We start from the raw sequence: 27,044 nt of genomic DNA, 5'->3' as shown, positions 1-27,044 counted from the left end.
TGTGGATGGAACTAGAGGGTATTATGCTAAATGAAATTAGTCAGAGAAAGACAAATATCATATGACTTTACTCATATGAGAAATTTAAGAGACAAAACAGGTGAACATAAGGGAAGGGAAGCAAAAATAATATAAAAACAGGGAGGGGGACAAAACATAAGAGACTTTTAAATATAGAGAACAAACAAAGGGTTTCTAGAGGGGTTTTGGGAGGGGGAATGGGCTGAATTACTAAGGGGCATTAAGGAATCTATTCTTGAAATCACTGTTGCACTATATGCTAACTAACTTGGATGTAAATTTAAAAAATAAATAAATAATTAAAAAAAAAAGATTAAACCAGCTACAGAATTCCCTTAAGCCAAAGCCTATTCCAGAGCAAGGCCCTAACTCTTTTCTGAAGAAGCTGCAGAAGAAAAGTTTGAAGCAAACAGAAGTTGGTTCATGAAGCTTAAGGAAAGAGGCCATTTCCATAACATAAAAGTGTAAGGTGAAGCAGCAAGTGCTGATGTAGAAACTGAGGCAAGTTATGCAGAAGATCTAGCTAAGACCAATCATGAAGGTGGCCACACTAAACAACAGAATTTCAATGGAGATGAAACAGCCTTCTATTGGAAGAAGATGCCAGCTAGGACTTTTGTAGCTGGAGAGGAGAAGTCAATGCCTGGCTTAAAGCTTTATAGGACAGGCTGACTTTTTTATGAGGGGCCAATGGAGCTGGTGACTTTAAATTGAAGCCCGTGCTTACTTACCATTATGAAAATCCTAGGGCTTTTCAGAATTATGCTAATTCTACTCTGCCTATGCTCTATAAGTGGAACAACAAAGCCTGGATAACAGTGTGTCTGTTTACAACATGGTTTACTGAATACTTTCAGCCCACTGTTGAGATCTACTGCTAAGAAAAAAAAATTCTTTTCAAAATATTACTGCTTATTGTTAATGCACCTGGTCACACAAGAACTCTGATAGAGATGTACAATGAGATTAGTGTTGTTTTCATGCCTGCTAACCCAGTACCCAAGCTGCAGCCCATGGATCAAGGAGTACTCTCACCTTTCAAATCTTATTATTTAAGAAACACATTTCATAAGGCTATAGCTGCCATAGGTAGTGATTCACATGGTGGATCTGGACAAAGTCAATTAAAATCTCTGGAAAGGATTCAACATTTCATATACAATTAAGAACATTCATGATTTATGGAATAAGGTCAAAATATCAACATCAACAGGAGTTTGGAAGAAGTTGATCCCAACCCTCATGGATGACTTTGAGGAGTTCAAGATTTCAGTGGATGAAGTAACACAGATGTGGAGGAAAGAGCAAAAGATCTAGAATTAGAAGTGGAGACTGAAGATGTACTGAACTGCCTCAACATCTTGATAAATCTTCAGTGATTGAAGAGTTGCTTCCTATAGATGAACAAAGAAAGTGGTTTCTTGAGATAGAAACTATGGAGCTGCTATGAAGATTGTTGCAGTGACAACAAAGGATTTAGAATATTTCATAAACTTAATTGATAAAGCAGTGGCAGCATTTGAGAGGATTGATTCCAATTTTGAAAGAAGTTCTACTGAGGGCAAAATGCTGTCAAACTGTACCACATGCTATGGAGAGATTGTTTGTGAAAGGAAAAGTCAGTTAATGCAGCAAACTTTATTGTTGTCTTCTCAGAAATTGCCACAGACACTCCAGCCCTCGGCAAATGCCACCCTGATCAGTCAGTGACCGTCACCATTGAGGTAAGACCCTCCACCATCACAAGATTATGACTCACTGAAAGCTCACATAATGGTAAAAAAAAGTCATTTTTTTAGCAACAAAGTAATTTTTAATTAAGGTATCTACATTGTTTTTCTAGAATTAATGCTGTTGTACACTGAACAGACAAGTGTGAGGTGAACATAACTCGTATATGCACTGGAAACCAAAATATTTGATTGGCTTTATTGTGATGCTCACTTTATTGCAGTGGTCTGGAATTTGACCCACAATATGTCTGAGGTATACCTGTAATTAACAAAAAATGACATGGAGAGATATCATTGGAGTGAGATTTGGGGTGCTGTCTATTTGAGAAAATATAAAGCCAAAAGTTCATTGAGAATTAATTTTAACTTCTAAAATTCATTTAAATTAAGAATGTTAGTTCTGAAACAAAATTACTAAGTCTGGCGAGCATTTCTAGATAATAGATAAAAAAAATGTATAAGGCTGGAGACTGATTCTTCTTTCTGGTATGTTTGTTGTTGTAGTTGTTATTGTCAGAAATTAGTATTGGTTAGCCAATAAGTCTACAGTGAAAGTTCAAGTAACTTTCCATACAATAGCAGTCTGGTATTCATGTAGTAAGATTTTGGATGAAGACAAATAAAAGAACGCTACTGCATGAACAATTCTGTTGGTTTGTCAGCATGGAAGAAACTAGCAAAATGGCTCCTAAGTATCTTAATCATTGTCTCATCGATTCCAGTTCTTTGTGCTGTGTATTATGGAGTCATATAGCCCTGGCAAATGGGCTCTTGTTACTTCTTTCCTGATTTCCTCTGAGGACCTTAGTTATATAAGGAAATTATCTATTAGGCTACTCATGTTTGGTGAACTTTGGTCTTTACCTCTGTCTCCTACACTATGTGGCCGTCAAAATTGTAGCTTAAAATCTCCCAGAGTCAATAGAAATTTTCTTGTTGAAAACTTTTCATGGATCATTTATCTCCCTAGTATCCCTGTTTTCACATAATTCTTGCTTTCTGCAGATTCCTTCCATTTGTGACAAACTCACCAAAAGTTTTTCAATCCAGTATTTTTAAGGATTTTAGTTAGAGGAGTCTTTCAGAATTTCTAGGCCACCCCTCACCCCCACCCCTGCTGGAAATGGAATCTGAGCTACTTTGATGCTTCAGTTCCTGAGGGGTGATTATTTTGGAACAAACTATCTTAGGACATTTCAGTAAAGTGGTTAATACTTGGTTTCCCTAGTTAGAACACCTAAATGTTAATCATGGCTTCACGAGTTCCTGGCTCTTGAAGTTGCAGAATCATTTGATTTCTTAGGCTCAGTCCCCATTCGTAAAGTGGATATAATAATAATACTATCTTCCTCATAATGATAATTGTAAAGACTAAATATGTGTACTGGAAATGGGAGTGGGAAAAGAAGCAGACTTAAAGGGTATTGTGTTTTACTTTTCAAATGGCAGCACCATCATCTTTCCCATCAGAAACTAGCAACAGATGGGCTTCCTAAAGTACTAGGTGGGGGGAGGGGGGGCTTATTTTCATGCTTCATTCACATATACTGGTAATGGCTCTAGCTTTACCTGAAAAGATACAGAAGTAAAACAAAACAAAACAAAACAAACAGCTAGTATTTACTAAATGTTAGTCATATGTCAAAAAAAGTGCTGTTAAGTTCTTACAGTGATCCTCAGAGGTATATTCTATCTGTTCCCCATTACACAGGTGAGGAAACTGAGACTCAGGCAGGTTAAGTAACTTGTCCAAAGTCACACATTTAGACTTGAATAGAGACAATTTGACTTTTGAACCTGTACTCCCAATTAACGTGGTAACAACGACAATGCTTAGGTATGAAGTCAAGGGTCATACAAAGAATTTGTGTGAATATTCATATTGGAATGTTCCTACTCCCTGATATTACTCTCTCTCTCACCAACATTGTGGCCGGCAGAATCCTACTAGTATTTCACATTTCTCCTGAAATGTCCTTGTTTCTCTGAAGCCTTTCCCAAAGACCAGCAGAATTAAATATTCCCTGTTCTCTGCTCTCGGAGCACTCCACACAAGCTTATAAAAGAATACATTATAGTGTTTAGTTATTTCTCCCATGCCCTCTATCCTGTGACTCTCCTGAATGCAGGAAGTGTTATGTGATTTCCCCAAGACCCCTTTATGATCATCATCTTTATTATTATTGTTGTTGTTATTATTGCTGTGATTGTTTTCATTTTAATCATCTGAGATGAACACAATATCTGGTATCTTGGAAGGACTCGATATTTATTTTTAAAGTGGACAATTTTAGAGTTCCTTTTCACACAATTAATACTTTATTGAAAATCCAGGAACTTCTGATTTCTTCTAATTTTTCATGACTGACTATGAATTTGCCAGTATTTGCTTCTTGGCTCACCCGGTTCTGCTGCTTATTGGCAGCCTTTCAAGGCGCAGGATCCATGCCTTGTCTATTTGTGTTACACTGGTCCCCAGATCATCATAGGTTCTTAATAAATCTTCTTTCTAATCAGCTTTTGAAAATGGAGCTTCATGCTTTACTGCAGTCGGTTATGTAGATGGTTGTCACCAGGGCCTTCTCTTTAGTTACAACCACCTTCCCAGAATTGCTTTCCTTTCCTCAACCCCATTTACGAGTCTGTAGCCCTCCAGAACCATATGTTGCAGCTGAATTGTGCTTTCCCCTAGTAGCAGGATATCATTTTTTAAAAACATCGTATTATTTACTGGTCCCTTGGTTATACAAGAAAACTAGGAATCTCACACATGCTAGCAATTGTAGCTCCAGTAGCTGAAGATTTACTACAGGCAAGCATACGTTTACAAGCTGGTTTTCAGATCTCATCTCTTGACTTCCTGGTGGTAGCAGAAGTGTATCCGGGCCTAAAACTCGTGCCTGCTCCAGAGCTGGACATGCGTTTGTGTGTTTTGGGGGGTGGGGGGTATTGATATGAATGAGTACATAACCTAAAAGAATAATGCCTTTAAATATAGCTATGTTTTTAATATTGTTACTGGCACTACATGACTGTGATCATTTCCCCCCTGGCAAACATAGCTTTCATTACAAAACCCAGTCATGCAGTTTGCATGCTTTGGAGATAAGGCTAAGGCTCTGTCAGAGCACTTACCCACAGGTGTAAAAATGTTGTGATTAAAAAGAGACTGCACATTTAAGTAGGAGTAATTAGAAGTGAATTCTTAATTGCAAAGTTACACAAGCATTTATGCTTTGCTTTGCATTCCTAAACCTTTGAAAGGTGCTATATAAATGCAAATTGCTTGTCACATCATTCATGCTATGTATTCATGACATTGAAAATGTGCTTTTATACTGAACTAAGCTTAATAATAAAATACTTAAATATAAAGTATCTATTAAATAGAGCTACATGTCCATCAGCCAAGAAAGCGCATTTCTGTGTTTTCCTTTTTAACATGTACTTGTACTAATGAGATGCAAGTTCTGTCTTTACATCTGATTAAGAGACTGAAGTATAAAAATAAAACTCTTCAGATTGATTAAACTACAAAACTGTAAACAGTTTTAAAAATATTATTATTGTAGCTGAACAGCATTTAAATGAGACAGTTTCTGAACGTGAACTCACATGCTAGTTGTAGCACATTCATTGCCTGTTGGTAATTTAAAGGAGACCTTCTTTTCAAGACTCATAGATGGTAATTTATGAGTTATTAGAATATTCTATTGCTACATATATTTCAGCCTTTGTTTTGACCTCTTGATATAATAATCTTCATATCAGAAGTTTGGATTGAGGATTATGAAATGTAACTTTTATGAATACCAAAGTTTCATCCAGTTGGGAGAGCAATAAACGTCTAATCTTCACAAATGCATGCCAGAAATGGGACTGTTCACAAATGGTAAACATCATGTCCCCCTACATCTCATTTCATGTATATGTCAACAAAAAGAAATTATTTTAGGGCAGTTCTTTTCAGTCATTGATATTATGTCATTTGGGGATCATGTTAAAACGTAGATTCTGATTCACTAGATTTGAAGGGGGTGCTTAAGAGTTTGCATTTCTAGCCATTTTTCTTGTGATGCAGATGCTGTTGGTCTACAGAATGCACTTGGAATAGTAAGATTTTAGGGCGGGATATAAACATTCTCTGTAAAGAACCAGGTAGGAAATATTTTAGACCATAGAATCTCTGTCAAAATTGGTCAACTCTGCTATCAAAGCACAAAAATAGTCATAATTAATACGTAAATGGATAGTCATGGCTGTCTTCCAGTAAACCTCATTTACAACAAAAAGAGGTGAGTTGATTTAACTCCTGGATTGTAGTTTGCCTGTGTGTATTTTAGGGAACTATGAGTGTTCTCCTAAGCAATTCATCTGTATTCTAAACTTGAACCTCTTCCAAGTTAACACAACAAAGATGAAATTCTTGAATGATCTTAATGATAATCAGGCTCTAGAAGTTCCAGATATAAACTTGTATAGGTCCCATTTACATTGATCTGTCTTCCATTTCCCCTCTTAGTATCTTCCTCTTCTTTTCTCGTTCTCTGTGTTGGGGAACCCCAAGACAACATAAATATCGGGTGGTACTTAATATACTCTAGAATCTTCAAGAGATTTTTCATAGAGCATAGATGTATAGTTAATAGAGTTCCTTTATTCATTGGATGATCTGTCCCATTTATTTTTCCATCTGGAACAATCCAAATTCTCAAACAAAGCCACACAATTAATTGACCAGACAGTGTTGGATACCAAAGTTGAAATGTCCAATTTGATTATCCACATCCAGTCCTTTTCCCTATCTCAATCAAGATCAGAGTTTTCCTCTGGACAGACCCTTTTTTCTTTCCAAATATCTTGCCTCCCTCAGTTCTTCCAATGGCTATGTCATTGGACAACTCCAGAATTGACATTTCATTAAATTGATCAAGTAAGCTGGTTTACATTCTCTCTGTCTCTCTCAGAGTGAACAACCTCAGTAGTAATGTCTAGATTTCCCTTTATTTCTACATTTCAGGGGAAATAAAATTAAGGAATGTGCCAAATTGTGTTCATAACATCTAACTAACATTGTTCACTCTTAGGACTGTTAATATTACAATATAATACTAGACCATTAATATGATATTTTCATTAATTTGACTACTGAATAGTCAAGAATTTTGAAAGAATTTATATATAATTGCTCTTTGAATGCAAGATACAGCATTTAAACAATCTTAGCAGAAATAGTGGCTTTAACAGTTAGATAAACTATAGCCTGAGGGCTAAATACTGCTCCCCTCCAATCTGTGTGTAGACTAAGACTATATTTGCTTTGTTTTTCTAAAGGTTGAAAAGAAACTCAAAAGATGAGTAATATTTTGTGACACATGAAAATCATGAAATTCAAATTCAGTTTGCACTGATTAAGTTTTATGGAACAGAGCCACACCTATATGTGTGTGTATCACCTATATATCATCTAAAGCTACTTGCCCTATAATGGCAGACTTGATTGAAACAGAGACTCTGTGGCTCTCAAAGCCTGAAATATTTTCTGTCTGTCCATTTATAGAAAACCATTTGGTAACTTCTGAGTTAGATCAGAACATAAAATGCCCTAAGACATACCTGTGTCCTTCACCGAAACTTGATTATTCCTAATATCAATTAATTAGTTAAAATAAAGCAGCTTAGAAGGTTGAGCACAATGGAGGTGGTATCTGGAAGAATGGAACAAAGAAATTGGTTAAAATATTTGGGTCTTGTCTAGTTACCAATATAACAGTTTCCTAAAAACAAAAAACAGAAAAAAACAACAAGAAGTTAACTAACACTTAACACATGCTCACTGTTTTGCCAGGCAGTATGCTAAGAACCTGAGACCCTTATGGTTTCTATCACAATTAGTCAACTGAAATTATTTCACAAACTTCAATTACCATTTGAAATAGGCACTGTTGTGATCCTCATTTTGCAGATGAGGAGTTGAGATTTAGATTCCCAGTGTCACTGAACAAACAAATGGCAAACTCAAGATCTGAGCAGAGACAATTTCATTCTTGGGCTCAATATTTTAACTATATCAACATTTTACAAAGATAGTACCAATTTTCTTACACAAGTATTGATCAGTCAGATATATGTGGGGAATTACCCGTTTGCTCATGATCTCATGATCTCATGATCTTCTGACCTGAATATTGTCTTGGTCAATTTAAGATGAAATGGAACTCCTGTAGATCATTATTAATGTCACTGAGGTGTACACTTTTAAAATTGGTTCTCACATTTCCCTCAGTGTTTGAGTGACTGTGAAATAAAATGAAAGCAGGCAGGTTGAAGTTTAATCCAGGTAAAATGGAAGCTTTGGGGGAAACTGAAGAGTATTTTTGCTACACTGAATTAAAGTCTTCACAGAGCAGAAGTGATTTAAGGTGGTACCTCCAGATAGAGAAATTTTGCATTATTTTTGCATAAAATTCAAGTTATAACCCTTTTTATTTGTTTTTTCACCTGGTAGCCTCATTACAATTTTTAAAGGCTGATAACCTTTACTTAGATACATTTTTTTTTACAATGCCATGTTTATGCATAAGCATACATAAAATCAGATGAGCAGGGGGCATAATCAGGGCTTTCATTACTTAAATTAGATGCATCACCAAAAATCTAGCTAGAACAGAGAACGATAGGCCATGTGCGTACAGCAAGTAGTGATATCAAGGCTTGGACAATCACCTAAATCAAGGGCAGTGTACTTTAGAGTGGATTATTTATTTATCCTTGACTTATTTTACTTGTCTGGTAGGATTTCTTAGGGCTTAGAGAGAATAAATTCTGCTGGTGGCAGACATAGTCTTTATGCAATTCCACTGTTGTAATTAAAATCTAATAGGCATACTGGGGCACCTGGGTGGCTCAGTCAGTTAAGCATCTGACTCCTGATTTTGGCTCATATCATGATCTCACAGGTTGTGGGTTTGAGCCCTGTCAGACTGTGCTGACAGTGAGGAGCCTGCTTGAGATTCTCTCTCTGCTCCTTCCCTGCTCTCTCTCTTTCTCAAAATAAAATAAAATAAAATAAAATAAAATAAAATAAAATAAAATAAAATAAACTTTAAAAATAAAATAAAATAATGCACTAAAAAAGTCCACAGGCATACCTTGTTTTATTGTGCTTCATTTCACTGTGCTTTGCAGATACTGCATTTTGTACAAATTGAAGGTTTGTGGCAACTCTGTGTTGACCAAGTCTGTCAGTATCATTTTTTTTCCAACAGAATTTGCTCACTTCGTGTCTCTGTCATCTTTTGGAAATTCTTGCAGTATTTCAAACTTTTTCATTATTATTATATTTGTTATGGTAATCTGTGAGTGGCGATAACGACTCACTGAAAGCTTAGATGATGGTTAGCATTTTTTAGCGTCAAAGTATTTATTAATTAAGATATCTGCATTTTTTTGTTTGTTTTTTAGAAATAATGCTCTTGCACACTTACTAGACCACAGTACAGTATAAAATGTAACTTTTATATGTGTTGGGAAACCAAAAAATTCATTTGACTCTTTTAATTGTGGTATTGCTTTACTGTGGTTGTCTGGAACCAAACCCTCAACACCTCTGAGGTGTGCCTGTGCTGGGATAGATGTGGCATTAATTGTAGATAAAAAAGGGTCCTTTTGTTTGGAACTGAGGAAATAAAAAGGAGGGTGTTTTGAATTCTCTGTGTGTTTGCCTCCCCATATTGCATCATAGACTTCCACTGTTGACCTTCAGGTAGGTCTGTTCATAAAGGCCTTTGCCCAAGTGATTTGTGGGGGTCTTTTGAGTAGGTAATTGGGCATTCAGTTGGAAGCTTTATTTTGACAGTGGGCTAATAGGTTAATTCTGTATTCAGAAATGCATCCCATGGTGTAGACAAGATTTCTTTTTCTTTTTCTTTTTTTTTTTTTAAATAATGAGTTGTCAAGCCAATTCCCATTTTCGAGGCATTTGCTTTCTTCCGATGGCAAGCACTTTTGGTAAACAGATCATGTTATTTCACTGTATTCACTGCTTCATCCGCAACAGAAATCTTGCTTCTCTTCTAAAGGGAAACTTAAATGTGATATTTATAATTCACATGAAGGCTGTGGGAGCTAGCATCAAATGCTTATGATTATATTCAGATGATAAAAAAAAGTAATGAAAGTCTAGGAGAACTTGCTTATTACTGTTGGCCTCAAGTGCAGCGTCATTTAAATTCAAACAGCACTGCCCTCTGCTATGAAAAATTGTCCAAAGGGCAAAGAATTATCTCCAGGGCTATTCATTGATGTACATTAAACCTTGGTGGAGAACAGATTTCTATTGACAGTATGAAAGGGAAAACCAGAGTGTTTTGTAGAAAACTACACATTTTAATAAATAACTTCCAAATGATTTCATTAGATAATTGAGGCTTTTCAAATACGAATTTACAGAAAATTAGGACAGAAAGATGAATAGTGACATTAGTAATGCCTCACCATGAAAACAGTCTTGGCTGCCACTCTAAAAGTGAACACGTAATTATTAAAGCCCCATCATTTTATTTTATTATTTTATTAAGGGTCATGGTCTATTAAGCTTCCTATATCCTGATGAAAATGTAAATTTTTACATAGCAGTACTATCAATAATACAAATCTAATATTGGATTTCATTTTATTAACCAAAGGAAGACAGAAAACCCACACACATCAAACTACCCTAAGGAGAAAAAAATGAACAAACAAAACCAACCAACCAACCAAAGATTTAAAGAAAGCAGAAAAAACTTGCAGGGGAAGAAATCAACTAGTCTCTCTGCTTCTGTATTTCTTAAATAGGGTTAGATACAGGGATATAAATAGGGATTGTCAAATTATATCTGACTTCTTTGACAAAAAGCATACACCCATTTCTTAAAGCATGTTAGGAGGTAGCTTTGAAAGTTTGAAGGGAATGGTAAAAAAAACAACTTTCTATTCATTGTTCCCCTTTATAAAAGTATTAAAGTGACATTTTTGTCACTGATTTGGTAAATAATCATGAACATAAATCATTATATTAGCCATTTATTTTAGTTTTTCCTTAATTCTCTTTACAATGAATGTGGACAATGAAATTTACTCTGTTTACTTCATGGGATAGTGAGAGTATCAAAGAAAAGATGTCTGTAAATATATTAACAGTATTTCAGTTTGTTCTCAAACTACCCCCAAAGGTTTTAAAGAAACCAAATATTTTCTTTAAATTCCTTGAAGAACACCCAGAACTGCTTTTTCTTTTTTTTACTGGAAGGAGAAAGTAATATTGACCAAATTCAGATCAATTCAGTTAAGAAGTTATTTCTGATCTCTCAAAGAAACTTATGCAGAGGCAAGAAGGCATTTATGTGTGATTTAAGAAAAAAAGGGTAAATTTTCCCAAGTGTTAAGACATCATTCTTCAGCTCCTGACTTGTCACTGTCCCTGTGTACTGCTGAGTTCCTGTATCATTCAAATAAGCCAAATTTACTGTCTCCTCTAATGCTGTCTTTGCCCTAATGTATTTGAATTACATATCCCATTAGACCATTCTACATAGGTAATTCCTTATTTATTACCACCCAGGTTTTGATTTTCCTTCTCATTCTGCTCCTTGGTTTTTCTAATTAGATTATCAAGTGTCCCTCTTCCTCTCCCTCCATCTCTCCCTGTCTCTCTTTCTTCATTCCCTGGAGAACAGCCCATCCCTACACAATCATACCATCTTCTCCATCAGTTAGCTCAGAAATGAAACACATTGCAGCCAAATAGGCGTCTTGCATAAGCTCAGTTACCTTTTCCGCCTGACAAAGCGGATCTTCCATTTTGAAATGCAGTGCACTGCAAATAGCTGAAGAAAAGAATGTAAGGTAAAATGAGGTCATTAACACAAGCACAGTGTTTTGATCTACTCACAAAATCTGGCTTTGGTCTGTCGAAAGCTTTATATTTGTTTTAAAAGTTTATTTCTTTATTTTTATTTTTTAATATATGAAATTTATTGTCAAATTGGTTTCCATACAACACCCAGTGCTCATCCCAAAAGATGCCCTCTTCAATGCCCATCACCTACCCTCCCCCCCTCCCACCCCCATCAACCCTCAGTTTGTTCTCAGTTTTTAAGAGTCTCTTATGCTTTGGCTCTCTCCCACTCTAACCTCTTTTTTTAAAAGTTTATTTTTGAGAGACAGAGAGAGAGAGAGCACGAGAGCGAGCAGGAACAGGCATGGGTGGGGGGAGGGGCAGACATAGGGTAGGGACAGAAGAATGGAAGCTGAAGCGGGCTCTGTGCTGATAGCAGACAGCCCCATGCACAGCTCCAACTCAGGAACCTCCAGATCATGACCTGAGGGAGAGTATGACCTGAACCAAAGTAGGACACTTAACCAACTGAGCCACCCAGGCACCCCTGAAAGCATTCCATTTTTAGAGGAGTTTTCATAGGGAACAATACCTTGAAATATGGTTAGTGTCTTTGGTTAAATAATTTCTTCATCGGGGCACCTGGGTGGCTCAGTGGGTTGAGCTTCTGAGTTCATCACGGTCTCACGGCTGGCTAGTGAGTTGAGCTAGCACCTCACTGCTGTCAGCACTGAGCTGCTTCTTTGGATCCTCTGCCTCCGTCTGTCTCTGCCCCTCCCTGGCTTGTGCTCTCTCTTTCAAAATTAAATTTAAAAACTGAAAAAAAAAGTAATAATTTCCTCTCATAATCCTTAAAAGCAGGTTTGACATTTATCTTCTCTAAACATCATTACTTCAGCATGGGCAAATTCCTTCCTTCCTTTCTTTCTGATTAGCTTTTACAATCTCCTTCCCCCTTTTTTCTCCCCTCCCTCTGTTTCAAATAAAACCTCTCCTGAACAACAGCAACAATACAAGCAGCCATAAATATGTACATCTGGAGACTACAAAGAGGGAAAGTGTGGAAGGGATTTAGAAGTCAAATTTACATATTTATCACTTTTATTATCTTCACAAATAAATTTATTTAGTGTGTTCATGTTATTAAAGGATAGAAAAAAACAATTACATTGAATGGCTAAGTGTTTTCTACTTAGCTTTAGTTTTTAGTTTTAATTTTCATTTTTTGATGAAGTTTTAGTATCTCATTTAATCTATAACAACTATGATATATTACTGTCATTAACACTAGTGAAAAAAGTAATTTTACTTTAATCCATATTAATTCATTGACCAGAGGAGGTTAGATAATCATGGTTCTTAAGATTGAAATATCTAGTCCACTGCCTTTGGACAGTGTCCCTAGGACCGTTTATACAAAGCAACTAAGCACCAGATTTGGGGAAAAAAATTATCCAATCTCTAATCCAAATTCCTTCGTGATACATGAGTCATCCTAAACTATTATTCAAATTTATCATCTAATCTCTGCTTGACCAATTGTAGTGGTAAGAAAATCACCATCCTGTTTTAAATAACTTAGTTAGAAATGTCTTCCTTAGCAGCACCTGGGTAGCTGAGTTGGTTAAGCATTATACCTTTGATTTTGGCTCCTATCATGATCTCATGGTTTGTGAGAGGCACAGAGCCTCCTTGGGATTCTCTCTCTTCCTTTGTCTCTGCACACCCCCGGCTCGCAGCACATCCCTCCTCCCAAAATAAAAAAAGAAACTTAAAAAAAAGAAATGTCTTCTTTATATTGACCTAAAATTGACTTGTTTCCTATCCCTGGTGATGCCAGTTATGTTGCCAAAAACTAGATGATGACCATAGCAAGGTGGTCAGGAGCAGATTTTTTATGGGGAGCACTTTCTGATATATTTCAATATTTCTTGGAGTTTTATGTATATGTATCATATTTGTTAGAAGTATTCAAATGAAGACATTGTTCCCTGTCATCAAGATTTGGATACTTCTTGCTGCCAGTGACTTCTACTTCATTTCAAATAGCAACAGTTGAGAATGACGCTGTATCAAGCATTTGCTCTACTTATTCTCCTTTGCTATTTTAATTTTCCATTAGACTATGAACTTTTGCTGGCACAACTTCTGTTGGTCCTGCTCAGACATATATCTCTAGAATTGCACTGTCCTATATGGTAACCACTAGCCACATACATGTAGCTAAGTAAAGTTATATTAAAATTAATTAAAGTTATATTAAAATTTAGTTTCTTAGTCACACTGATCACACACCAACTCCTCAACAGCCACATGTGGTCAGTGACTACCATAATGGATAATGAAGATTTAGAACAGTTTATTCATTGCAGAAAGTTCTACCAGACAGCACTGATTTGGGGCCTAGCACTGGAAAAAGAAATAAATATTAACTGAATTAATTTATTCCTCAGTCTTTAGGAAGCAGAAATACCATTTATTTTGTCCTCATGATTGGGAGATGGATTTTGGCTGCCAATGTAGGAATATGTGGAAGAAGCCTTAATGCAATTGCTATCCCCTATAATCTACTTTCGAGACCATATAGGCAGCCAAGAATTATCGTATTCTAAGAAAGAAATCTCATGAGTCCTAGTGAATATTGATAAGCATTCATGAAATGGTGATAGTAGTGGGGGCCTGTCTTAGTCTGTCCGGGTTGCCATAATGAAATACCACAGACTGGGTGGTTGTTAAGCAACAGAAATTTAGTTTTTACAGTTGCAGAGGCTACAAGCCCAGTATCAGGGTGAGAGTATGGTCGTCTGAGGGTCCTTTTCTGGGTTGCAAATTTCTCATTGTATCCTCACATAGCATAAGGGGCTAGGGAGGTCTGTAGGGCTTCTTTTACAAGGCACTAGTCCCATTCATGAGTATGCCACCCTCATCACCTACTCACATTACAATGACCTTACCACCTAATGCCAGTCACCTTAGGGGTTAGGTTTCAACATATGAATTTTGGGGAGACACATTCAGACCATAGCAGGACCTTTTAAAAATCATCCTTTTGATTGAAATGTTTTGAGAGAAGTCAGAACTAAAAGAATTTAAACTTTCAATTGCCTTATGACAACCTTATGGCTACCTAAGTGAGATTGAGGGAATAGCTTTGAATCAAATATGTAAGTTTAACATCACGACAAAGGGACAATGGAAAAAGGAAGATGTTTTTGATTAAATATTTTTCTTTAACTTTCTCTGATTCTAGAATTTTTCCATTAAATTCTCAAAAGCTAGATCCAATTTAAGGGCTGTCACTCCATTTTTGGTTCACACTGTTTTCTTTAGATACAATACCACTCTGTAATATACAATATTGTGCACTAGCCACAAACCTGGAAAGTGTGGAATTTATTATTTTCTTGTCATTGATGAAATCCAGCCAAGCATTAATATCTGTTCATGGTATAAACCTTTTTCCTTTTGGGGTATAATATTAAAACAAGGAGATGAGATTCTTTCAGCATGGTGCTTGTAGTTTCAACTGAAGTGAAGAGAATATCTCTTTAAGCCACAGATTGAGGAGAGGTATAATTGAAGCATGGCAATTTGAAGGAAAATGTTCATTAATCTTTCTCCTAATGTTCTTTTATCTAAGAAATTCTCTAATCAAGCAGAAATGTTAAATAAGAAAAAAATTGATAGAACGGGAGCCCTGAAGTCATTTAGTGAAAATTCTTCATTGGATAGAAGAGGATATGGAACCACCAGAGATCTATATCTCAGCAGCAAAAGTCCAGAATCCTTGACACTTACATAGATACTAGAGAAACACTTTTGAAATGCATTTTGTATCAACAAATATTTATTCAGAGTTTATAAGTGTCAAGCTTATGAGGGGTTTTATTCAAAGATGAGACAGATATAATTTCAAAGAACACATAATTGTGTTAATTTTTACTGTCTCAGAGATGTGCTCTTTACCATCTACTCTTATCAAAGATAATAGGATTGTATATGACTTAAAGAATGTCTACTTCATCCTGTTTAATTGACATTTTATAAAATCACCCTCATCAGACTTCAACAATAAAACACAGTATTAAACTAGTAGTTGCTCTAAACATTTAGCAGAAATATGCCCTGGCAGAATTATATTCATTATGTTTCCCTGGTGAAAGATGGTCAACTAGAGAAGTTACCGACTTTTTACACTGCAGCTCTGAAACACAAGATGGCTATTTAGAGACCAATTTTGGCTGGAGAATGTGAAGATACTTTCATTCATTCATTCATTCTTTCATTCAACAAATATTAATTATTAGATACTTAAGTATTTAGACAATTAATTATTTAAACACTGAACTAGATGCTTGGGATTCAACAGTGAACAAAACAAACATTCCTGCTCTCCAGAAGCTAACACTTTATCAGAATGAGTTATAAAATTTTAAAAATACATTACATATAGTTTTCTACTGTGTTAGAAGATGATTATTGGCAAAGTATGTAAGTTGAAGAAGAGGAAGAAAACAAGAATGGTGGGTCAGTGGAGGGATCATATTTAAATAGATCAGAGTTGGCCTTACTAATATCTTCTAACAAATGCTTGAATAAGAGGAAATCAATTATGTTGAAATGTTGAAGAAGGTTCTGTACAGAAGAAATAACCAATATTAGCCTTAATGGAGGAAGGTACCCAGTTTGTTTGAAGAGTAGCCAAGAGACCAAAGGGACTGGCATAGAGTGAGTGAGAGGGAGAGCAAGCAGTTTCCAGGTCACACAAGATCATTGTGAGGACTTTGATCTTACTCAGAGTGGAATGTGGAGCTGTTTCAGGACTTTAAGCACAGAAGTGGCATGGTCATGAGTCACATTTTCACTTAAATGTTGTTGGAGAAAATTATGTTTATGTGAGCGTCCAAAATAATCTTACGTAAATTGCATTTTAAAATACGTATGAAGAAGAGGTGGAACTTCCATTCAAATTAAAGTTATATTGTTCATTCAATAATAAATGTTTATCAAACATACTGTATATGCCTTAGTAGGAACTTCATAGCAAAAAATTTTTATGGCATATTTAATGCTATTTCAAACATTTACTTAAAGTTTAGATACTCATTTCCTTCCTTCCTTCTTTCTTTCTTTCTTTCTTTCTTTCTTTCTTTCTTTCTTTCTTTCTTTCTTTCTTCCTTCCTTATTTTTTACTTAATTTATTTTTCTTAATTTACATCCAAGTTGGTTAGCATATAGTGCAACGATGATTTCAGGAGTAGATTCCTTAATGCCCCTTACCCATTTAGCCCATCCCCCCTGCCACAACCTCTCTAGCAACCCTCTGTTTGTTCTCCACATTTGAGAGTCTCTTATGTTTTTGTTCCCCTCCTTGTTTTTATATTATATTTGCTTCCCTTCCCTTATGTTCATCTGTTTTGTTAGACAGTCATATTTCTAATTAGATATTATCTGTGTGAAGCTATTCAGTAAGTATGTCTCTAAAGAAGATAAGTAAAATCTGACAAAAATCAGTAAATGCATTCAATGAGCCCATTGTTATTTGTATTTTCTATAAGAACCTGTTTTAGATGAAACTTAGCAAGAATTTACTGTGAGCAGATTTTCAATGCTACCTTTATGTCTACTCCAAAAGAAACTAAAGGAAAATAATTAGGTGGAAGAATGCCTTTAGGAAATGGGTAAGAACTACTCTAATTTTTTTTCTTAAAGGATCTATCTGCATATCTGGTTTATATCATTTCTACCAAACACATATTGGGGAAAAATTATTTAAACCAAACTGAACCATCACCCACAGAGCAATCTGACAAAATGAATGTATTCTGAGACATCTGCCGATTGTTTTCATCTTGAATTTTTCTGTCAAGCCAATTTAGGATAACTCGCTATCATTAACATGACCACATAATTCAGGGAACAGAGGAAGCAAGTTTCTGCAAAGAAAATGCATATAATACTAACACGTCCTTACTCAAAAATTTTTATTCCTTAAATATATTGTGCTTTCATAGCACTGTTTGCTCTGATCTGACTTCCTTAACATTGTTTTTCAAACACCTTTTCATTCTTTTTTTAAAAATTTTACTGTTGCTACACAACAGAGCAACTTATTGAAAAAGACTAGTTAGTTGTAATTAGTTGCCTCCAGAACTCTGGGTTACAGACTTACTGCCTGCATTTAAATTCTGGTTCCTCCATGGACTAGTTTGGAGATGTTGGGGAAATTTTTGAACCTTTCTTAACCTTATTTTCTCCCTTATAAAAAGCGATTATTATAACATGAGTCTCTAAGCATATTTCATATGAGACAGTCTTTGTTGGTTACCTAGCACAATGCCTATTCCACAATAATTGCTGAGTAGATTTTAGGTATTAGTATGACCATCCATCTAGCAATTCATGTTACTTCACAGACTTAGATTAATTTTTTTTTCATTTTTAATGTTTATTTATTTTTGAGAAAGAGAGACAGAGTGGGAGCAGGGCAGGAGCAGAGAGAGAGGGAGACACAGAATCTGAAACAGGCTCCAGGCTCCTAGCTGTCAGCACAGAGCCTGACGCCGGGCTGGAACTCAGACTGCAAGATCATGACCTGAGCCAAAGTCGGACGCTGAACCGACTGACCCACCCAGGCGCCCCTAGATTAATCTTTATAAAACATTACCATCTCAGAGAAAACATTTTTCAAGAACTTCCCTCTTCTTATAGGATAAAATGCTTTTGTCTTAGACCTGTATTGTAAGTCTCTTATGACCAGCACATCCCTATGGTCTAGAATAACCTAGACTCCCAACTAGTTTTCAATGAATATATCCTATAGACTTTCTCAAAATCTATCCTGACAAGATGGATATGTACCCTCTTCTTCTTTTTTTTTAAGTTTATTTGAGAGAGAAAGCGAGCATGAGTAGGGGAGGGGAAGAGAGAGAAGGAGAGATAGAGAATCCCAAGCAGGCTCCACACTGTCAGCACAGAGCCGAATGCAGGACTTGAACTCATGACCTGAGCCAAAGTCGAGAGCCAGACACTTAACCAGCTGAGCTACCCAGGCACCTCTGCACTCTCTTCTTCAGCCAATCCCCTGCAATGTGCCTTACATAAGTACACCTCCTTTTCGATACTCACACAATTACCCACACCTAAATTGGAGTTTTCTTTTTCCTCTGCAAGTCTAAATCTCATTTATCTTCAAGGGATGGGTTTAAATAAATTTCTTCTATGAATTAATGACTACCCTTCTGCCTTAAAAATCCACAGTACTTTATTGCCTTTCTGTTCATTTGTCATGCATCCTGTGTTGTTGTCGTTTGACTTTTTTGTTGTTGATCATTAATTCCCAGATACTTTGGAAGCTCTTAGAAATGCAGGACTATATTTCTCTATATAAACTATAGAACTTGGCACAATATGAGCTACTGAATCAAACCCAAATTTTGATCAATGTATTATTCTTAATACGATGATCTACATAGTGTGTACATTAAATTTAATCTTGGTGAAGTGATGAGTGAATTTTTTGGAAAGCAGTGCAGATATGTGTCATAATAAAAAGCAAGGGCACTGTATCATTCGGGCATTGATGATAGAAGTCCTGGAAAAGCTGTTTTATTAAAGAGATGGTAATCTTTTTTTATGAATAATATTTTAGGTATTATTGCTATAGCTTTATTTGGCACCAGGCAGATTCTGGTAGTCTAAGCCGATTGTGATCTCTAGGATAACTACTGTCATTACGTTAGAAGCTTGCCGAATGTGTGTGTATGTAAGAGAGAGAGACAGAAAGAGAAAGAGATACAGAGAGAGAACGCTGTAAACATTTCTTCCCTCATTATGTGCCTGTGTAATAAATACTATATACAAAATAACATACATTAAATTTAAAACTTGATTAATGAAAGGACATTTTGACATGAAACCCACATTCTCAAAGAAGGTTAATAAGAAAGCCTCAAGTAATATATTTTAAAAATACATAGTTTGAGAATAAAATGTTGAAAAAAGTACTAGAAGATTATGTATTATATATATTTTTCATTTTCAGAAGAGTTGAACACACTTGCACTTCCTGCATCTACCAAATGCCCAAAGTTTCCCAATTTGGGATATTTTCTCATTTATCAAATTGCTTGCTAGAAATTAGAGATCTAATAAGTCTGTTGACCCTGGTTATAAAAACTCAGACTACTATACAGTGACGAGCCTAGTACTGTTTACTCTATATGTTAAATTCTTCTAATTGAAAAGACTTTTTTTTGTGATGAAGTAAGGCATACTTTATTATAATGGAATACAATCTAAAGTTGTAAAGTGGGCTTAGTGTGAATACTTCTTTCCAGTTGACTAGCATTATAATACTGGGTATAATAAACAAAGTACTGGACTCAGGAAACCTGTTTCTGTCTCAGCTTTAGCTGTAACTAGCAGCTTAACTTTGGAAAGTCAGTTTAACCTGTGAGGAATGATGTTCCTTTGTCCATACTAAAAGACTATTTTTAATTTCTCTATCCAAATAGAACAATAGTTACAGTGAGGATAAATTTTCAAACATCTGTGTCTCCCTCCCTCCCAGTAAAAAAGCAGAGGAAAAAATAAAATGTACTGAACATGTGGGAACAAAACAGTTGGGAATTAGGATATATATACCACTTTGTTCCATAGTCATTTAACATTTTCAGGGAATTATATGATTTTAATGGCTTTAACCAGGAAACCATTCAAATGTTTGACTAATTACTTATGTCTGCATTGATGATATAGGTTATCTCATTTGACATTAAATAATTTTGGTTACTTTTATGATGCTGCAAATTGAAGAAATAACCATATCCATTATTAACATTTTCCTAATACAAGCATACCTTGGGAGATATTCCATGTTTGGTTCCAGACCACCAAAATAAAGCAAATATTGCAATAAGGCAGATGAATTTTTGGTTTCCCAGTGCATATAAAAGTTATGTTCACTCTACTATAGTCAATTAAGTGTGTAATGGCATTACATCTAAAAAAATATGTACATAATTTAAAAATACTTTATTGTTAAAAAATGCTAACCATCATCTAAGCTTTCAGTGAGTCATAGTCACTGATCACAGATCATCACAAAAATATAATAATAATGCAAACGTTTAAAATATTGTGAGAATTACCAGAATGCCACACAGAGACACCACTGAGAAGATGCTCTTGGAGAAATGGTGGGGATAGACTTGCTCGATGCGGTGTTGCCATAAACCTTCAAAAAACAGAATATCTGTAAAGTGCAATGAAGTGCAATAAAACCAGGTATGCCTGTAACTTTTTAACCTAATATAATTCAAGTTATAGCTTTATTTTCATTTTAAATCTTAAACACTAGTGATTGCTATTGTCCCTGGGTTATGCTTTTCAAAATTCAATTCTAATGGTAGGCATCAACTACTTTTCCCAAAGCATTTGTTCTGTTTAAGTTTTGTTTTTATTTGTTTTCACAAATAATCATTTATCTTGTGGTCATTGTTGATTAATTTTAAACTCTTAAAATGGATTAAACCTGGACTATATATTGAAATATGTTACATTTAGCTGATATAATTTCATATTCAATAATTTAAGTTTTAAATACATGCTTCAATATAGAGCTTTTCTTATGAATTTATCCTATTCCCTAATAATCTATCTTATAGATGCATTCACAGAGACAGGCAATAATATAAATAGTTACAATTATGTGACAACTATATTACATAACAAGTTATAATATATAATAATTACAAATAAACATATCCATAAATATCTAAATATAAATTCATATGAGTATATCTGAAAGTATCAGTCAAAAAATTAATTTATTTCTCCATTTTAATTGGACTATCCAAATGACTTTTCTTTTTTTTTTTTATAAAGTTTATTGATTTATGTTGACAGCACAAGCAGCACAAGCAGGTGAGGGGCAGAGAGGACAGACAGAATCTCAAGTAGCTTCTGTGCCATCAGCACAGAACTCGAAGTGGGGCTTGAACTCACTAACCGTGAGATCATGACCTGAGCCCAGATCGAGTAGGATGCTCAACCAACGGAGCCACCCAGGTGCCCCCCAAATGACTTTTGAAGATAGGAATTTGGCTGCATCAGCTTAGAAATGGAGTAGACTTTAATCTTTCTCCTATCATTTCCTATATTATTGTAACTTCTCCTATATTATTTTTTTACATTATTTCTCCTATATTATTTAAATATTTTAGGGGTGCCTGGGTGCGCAGTCGGTTAAGTGGCTTACTCTTGATCTCGGCTCAGGTCATGATCTCATGGTTCATGAGTTCGAGCCCCATATCGGGCTCTGCAGTGGTGGCACAAAGCCTGTTTGGGATTTTATCTCTCTTCGTTTCCCCTCCCCAGCTTGTGCTCTCTCTCTCTGTCTCCTTAATAAATAAATAAATAAACAAACAAACAAACAAAAATGTAAATATTATGAGAATAAATTATTTTCATAATTAAACAACATTATTACTGAATCATTATCACCGAATCAAAACTTTTGTCTTTTTTTCCTAGGGGTAAGGGAATTCTAATAGATATGAAATAAAAATTCTTACTTCATGAAATAAAAAGGCAGGAATTACATTCCAGGATTTTTATCATACTAAGAATAAAAGGTGAAGGCTCTAACAGTGTGAATTTGTTGTGTTCACCATTCACAGAAAAGAATATGGTTGGCACTTTTTGACATTTTCATAAGAGGACTGTAAAACTATGCAATTTTGTAAATTTAGAATGACATGTGAAGGCATATCCTTCTGTATAATTGTGTGGTTTTGTTGTGCTACTGTCAGGTTCGATCGACACTTAATAATTAGGTGTGGGGACATAAAGGATGGTGGGTTTTTTTAAGTAGCTTGGCACAGGTGGAAATTTTTAAATCTCCTCTCAGAATGCCTGAATAGAACATCATGATCATAAACTATCTTTTTCCACTTTCTTTAATTCAAAGAAGTGGTCTCTATGTTACAAAGGCAACTTATTAAAAAGTAAGAACACCAAATCTCTTTGAATATAAATTAAAAGTCACTCTGACCAAAATATTGATCTGCTCTCCTAATAGCATTTAGAAGCAAAATTTCTCCATTTTAATCAGACTATTCATATGAACCTATTCTACTTGCACAAATACCTTATTAATGCTGAATATATTACTTATCAATGTCAAACAGTATCCATATTACATAGGAAATAGGGTTTCTATTACTTTATGAATAAAAAAAGAAAGAAATCACTCTACAACCTCTAATGTGAGTGCAGGAAATAACCAATTCCTTTTTAAGACTTATACTTAAGCACATTAAGTTAATGATCCCTAAAATTCTAGAACAGAAGCCAAAACATATTATATATGTTTTTGGACAGATGTGTGATGTGATTATGTGGATAATTCTAATGAATTCCATTTTTTTGTGTCTAAAGTAAAATAATATATTTACCATTTGAAATGCTGGCAAAAATTTTTGGGGGTGTCGCCTGGGTGGCTCAGTCGATTAAGTGTCTGACTTTGGCCAGCCCCTACCCGCTTGCGTGCTCACTCTTTCTCTCTCTCTCTCAAAGATAAATAAACTTAAACAATTTTTAAATAAAAAATCTTGATGGGGAAGAACTGTCTCTACACATTTTCCCATCTTATTATTTTAAGATCCTTATTAACTTAATTTTTCTTTGGCAAAAGAACTTCCATAAAATCATCTTTTCTCTCATTTTTAATACTTTGCCGTTTGTGTTGGCTTTCAAAAGCCACAGGAAATACTTTCATTATAATGTTTGTGCTGTTGTGACAAACATATATTTCAAGTTTTCTGGTTTCTCACATTCTTTTCTTTATCACTACATTAGGAAGACATGCCAATATATTACTATTTTCATCTGTTGATGAAATCTTCTCCAATGTTTCTTGACATTCTGTCTAAATAATCACTAGGAAAATAATTTTTAGAAATTGCTTAAGTATTTAAAAATCATATAAGTCTAGTAGCATTTTGAAAACTTTTATTTATGATATGTAAAATTGATTGTAGTGATTGTTTTCTGATAGGTTCAAATTGGACCATAAACATATTTTTTTTGTTAATCATTTATTTGGAAATTGAAAAAGATAAATTGTATTTCATATGAGGTACACTGAATTCATATTCCATATGAGAAAGCTAAGGTTGGAAAAATTAGGGGAGAAAAGAGAAAAATGAATTAATGTTTTTTGGGTACTGGTTGGAAACTCAGAATGGTATCTGAAGGTAGAAATAACATGAAATTCAATTAAGTGCTGTAAAAAGGTCATGTTAGTTTTTAAAACTTTTGTTTTCTTCACTCTCTTATATTGAAATGACTGTTGAGTTTTCTCCTTCTGCCATATTCCAAATATTATATGCTTAATTTGATCTTTCATTGAAAAATCACTTTAAGATGATGTATTATGCTAGAAGACATTTTACTGGGGTGCTTGGTGGCTCAGTTAGTTAAGCCCAACTCTTGATCTTGGTTCAGGTCATGACCTCAAGGTTCATGAGATTGAGCCCTGCATTGGGCTGTGTGCTGACAGAGCTCAGAATCTGCTTGGGATTCTCTTTCTCCCACTCTCTCTCCCCTCTGCTCCTCGCATGAGCTCTCTCTCTTTCTCTCAAAAATAAATAAATAAAAATGTAATGAAAAGAAAGAAAACATTTTGTTTCAAAAAGGTTTACTTCTTTAGAGAACCAGAATAATAGAAGAATGACATAAGGATGCAAAAGGAAAAAAAAAAGGCTTACCTGCTTGCTGAGAGGTTTGGATTCTGATGCAACAAGCTGGACCTGATTTCAAACATGTCTTTATCCGTATCTGCACCTTTATTTACTCACCTGTAAAATACCTAAATTGGATGATTGTTGAGTATCCTTACAGCCCTAAGATATTACATCTCTATAATGCCAAGTGTCTTTGGGAGTCAATATGATTAGTATATTCTCATGTAGGTTCTATTTAGATAGTAAGGTCTTAATGCCTGTGGATTGATCACTAATGCTTATTATGATATATGGGAGTTTCATTCATTCATTGACTATTTACTGAGTACCTACTGAGGTTTAGTCTCTGAGCTATGTATGTATGCATGTTCATCTACTATCTTATCATCTCACAAAAATGGTGAAGGATAAAACTTCATATGCCATTTAAAGTCAGAAAGATATATAGTAATAACTCAAGTATAATAATTTTGAATTACCACAGATCAGTAAATTATATTATGTTCATACACTAATTTGTAGCTTATGAAAACACTTTTACATATTAAAATTTTTTCCATTTTCACAATGTTATGAGGAAGTCATAACACAGACACATGCACACACCCATATGCACATGTAAGAAACTGACATACAGATCATGCCCTACATCATATAATTAGAAGACACCCTAGACAAACTAGAATTCTCACTCCCAGACCAGTGATCTTTTCAAAATATATTTTAGTTGCTTCTCATGAATACTGGGAAAGGAAAAACATCCCTAGTGTTGATTACTTTGGCACTCCCATGGAAGTTTTTAAGAATTGAGAGTATTTGCTTTCAAATTTCTGTAATTTGTGCTATACAGTTTATTGATATATTACTCTACATGAGTTTGAAAATAACATATGCATCTATTATTTATTGATATACTTAGAGTTTGAAGTATGCCTAGTGTTTGGTGTGCACTAGAGTATGGGAAAACATGATCCTAATTAAATTGAGCTTCTATGGAGAGACACTGAACTTCTTTTTCAGTTTATTAGTGTCCTTTTTATGGTATAATGTACCAACTGCGAGGGTATGGTAGACATTGTGACTCCTCCTTACCCACCTACCTCACCCAATATCTCATCTCCTACTCTAAGGAGCTTGTATACAATGACTAGTCAACACAGAGATAGAAAGTCATGGTTCTTGTTAAAACTTATGACTCTGAAGGGTTATCAAAGCTTCAGAGCTCCCTGTGAGACCAGCTGAGATCTTTTGCGAGACAGCATCACAGTCCAAGCTTTCCTTCTTTTCAATCCTGTATCCTTTACTTTTCCATAGACACTGATAATGAGAGCACTCCCCAGTAAACTTCCTGCTTGTAGGTGTTTGTATATAATTTGTTTTGGGGGTAACTATTTACTCAGGAAAGGGGAATACCCAACCATTTGGACTTTTGTTCATAGTGTCTAAGTTGACATTGATACCAAAGCATTTCCATACCCTTTCTGTTAGAGTGTAAGGATATGGAAGCAAAATAATAGAGTCTCTGGTGCAGGTCTGGCTCACATTGTGTTCACTCGTCCATGGAACTACCTAATTGTCATTTTCCTAGTCCCTGATATATAATTGACAGGGATAGTTTTGCTAGTGGACACAACGTCCACATTGGTTTCTTGGCCTGCAGGGAAAGAGGGCTTCTAGTGGGGAAGGGAAAATGGAAGTCTCTGAAATTGTCTCTTCCTCCCAGACAAAATGCTCAATGAAATTCACTTTTGCAACATGAAAGGAATGGTAGACACTGGTGCAAACTTAAAACACCTAGCAGAGTATTAGGCCCTTTCTTAGTTCCATTTAATTCACCAGCCTAGCCCCTAGGAAAGCCATCTAGATCCTGAAGAATAGCATAGACTATCACTAATACAACCAAATAATAGACTCACTTGCAGATGCTGTGTCAGATGTGGTACCTTTGCTAAAATAGGTTAACTTGGCCCGAGGTACATGATATGTGGCCATTGGTCTGGCAAATATGTTCTTTTTCATTCCTCTCAAAAAAACATTATCAGAAAATTTATTTCCTTCAAATTGAAAAGAATATACACTAATGTCTTTCCCCAGAGCTATGTGAAAGTCCCCACCTTCTGTTATAATAAAGTGTGATGAGACCTGAATCATCTGGACATCATAATAAACCTTTCACTACTACCCTATATTGGTGGCATCATGTTAATCAGATTGGAAAAACAAGAGTAACAAGTATGTTAGATGTGTTTCTATTCCAGAGGATGAGAAGATTCAGGGGTTTGTCATATCAGTATTGAGGGGTTCAATGGCCAGAGATATGTTAATATATATAAAGTAAAGGACAAATTATTGTCTCTGATATCTCTCCCCATGAAGAAGAAAACACAACATTGGGTAGGCCTATTCAGGTTCTAGAAACAGCATATTCCACATCTTGAAAAACTGTTCTCCCCATATAAAGTATGATATGAAAAGCTGCTAGCTTTGAGTTGATATAAAAAAAGGTTTCTGTAGTCAGTTTAGGCTGCAGGACAAACAGCTCTGCGTCTTGGGCCTTATGATGCATTTGGAGTTACCTGTGGGGAGGAAAATGTCAGATGGGAAAAAAAAAGATGTCACATGGAGTGTTTGGTAAGTCCTAGTAGGAGAAACACAATATCG

At 35.2% G+C, this 27,044-nt stretch overlaps 1 long non-coding RNA gene across 1 annotated transcript in view; it reads left to right on the top strand.

Annotated features, from left to right (window-relative positions):
- The first annotated feature begins 339 nt into the window (after window positions 1-339).
- LOC123379939 overlaps window positions 340-27,044 on the top strand; it is a 51,229-nt gene continuing 24,524 nt past the window's right edge. Inside the window, exon 1 of the long non-coding RNA XR_006585021.1 lies at window positions 340-1,745. This is a non-coding gene — a long non-coding RNA (uncharacterized LOC123379939). The remainder of the gene's footprint in view (window positions 1,746-27,044) is intronic.

This window comes from Felis catus, chromosome C2, assembly GCF_018350175.1.
Source record: "Felis catus isolate Fca126 chromosome C2, F.catus_Fca126_mat1.0, whole genome shotgun sequence".
In the NCBI taxonomy this organism is placed as follows: domain Eukaryota; kingdom Metazoa; phylum Chordata; class Mammalia; order Carnivora; family Felidae; genus Felis; species Felis catus.
This window is presented reverse-complemented; position numbering and strand designations above follow the sequence as displayed.